Here is a 1136-nt window from a genome sequence, read left to right as displayed (position 1 = left end):
TTTTTTTTAGCCAAACATAAATATATTTTTTTAATTTGTCTTATTTGGGTTTCAAATAATATTGGCAGCAGTGTAGCTCCATAGCCCGGCACATCTCTGGAAAGATTCTTGTGGACGACAGGGGAATCTGTCTGAGCTTTTCTTGAAGCTGCTGTCCCTCTTTTCCTTCCAATATTGTTTCTGTCTTTGCCTCCATACACTCTTTAATCATTTCTGAGTGATTTTTTAGTGCTTGCTCAACATCCACTCGTGAGCTCGTTGTTGTGCTGTTATCGTCTGTGTGTTGTCAATCACACTGTACTTTCAGTTCGTATATTTTCCGTGACCACGTCACTCATTCTGTCGGGTAATTTGTGTCAGAAGTTTTGTGTTTTTCTCTTAGCGCCGCTTGATATCAGCGTTCTTAACAAAAGTAGCCGACTCCATGTTTATAATACAAACCGGCCTGTAGAACTCACTGCTGGTAAATAAAAGCGAAAGGTTCGGTCCATCATCTCCAAAGACATGATTTTCAGTCAACTTTTCTCATTTTAGACAGAGCCATTATTCACGCACATTCCAGATAACTTTACGTCCCAACTACGTAAACATTACCTCACCGCTCTGAACTTTAGCCGGTTGAAGGACCCCGGTCTGAACGTAGCTGTCCTCGCGCGCGCCTGTTCAAAAATCGCCGTGTAAAGATGAATGAAAAATCGTACTTTTTATTAAAAATGCTTGGCGGTCCGGATAAAAGGGTCTCGGGGTCCGGACCCGGACCGCGGTCCGCCAGTTGGGGACCCCTGATGTAGAGCGTTGAGCTTTCCTGTAAAAATGGATAGTTTTTAATTCATTTATGGAACTGAACCCACAGGTTGCAGCGCTCTAAACAAAGGGTTGATGGGAAACTAGCTGTAGCTAACTTCCGCGCCATCAGTCCCGCCCACAATTCAGAGGTTAATTTCTAAAGAGCTCCTGCTGCTCTGAAGAAAATGTCTTAAGTCAAAATCAAAAACAGTGTCTTTTGATTTTGACTAAAAACTACATAATTATAATTAAAAGTCCACCTAGAACAGTTTTACAATAGAAAAAATATATAGTTGGAGTGGAACCTAAAGTGGTCAAACTAAACAAATCATTTGGACTCCATGAGCTCT

Source organism: Oryzias melastigma, linkage group LG22 (genome assembly GCF_002922805.2).
Source record: "Oryzias melastigma strain HK-1 linkage group LG22, ASM292280v2, whole genome shotgun sequence".
Classification (NCBI taxonomy): domain Eukaryota; kingdom Metazoa; phylum Chordata; class Actinopteri; order Beloniformes; family Adrianichthyidae; genus Oryzias; species Oryzias melastigma.
This window is presented reverse-complemented; position numbering follows the sequence as displayed.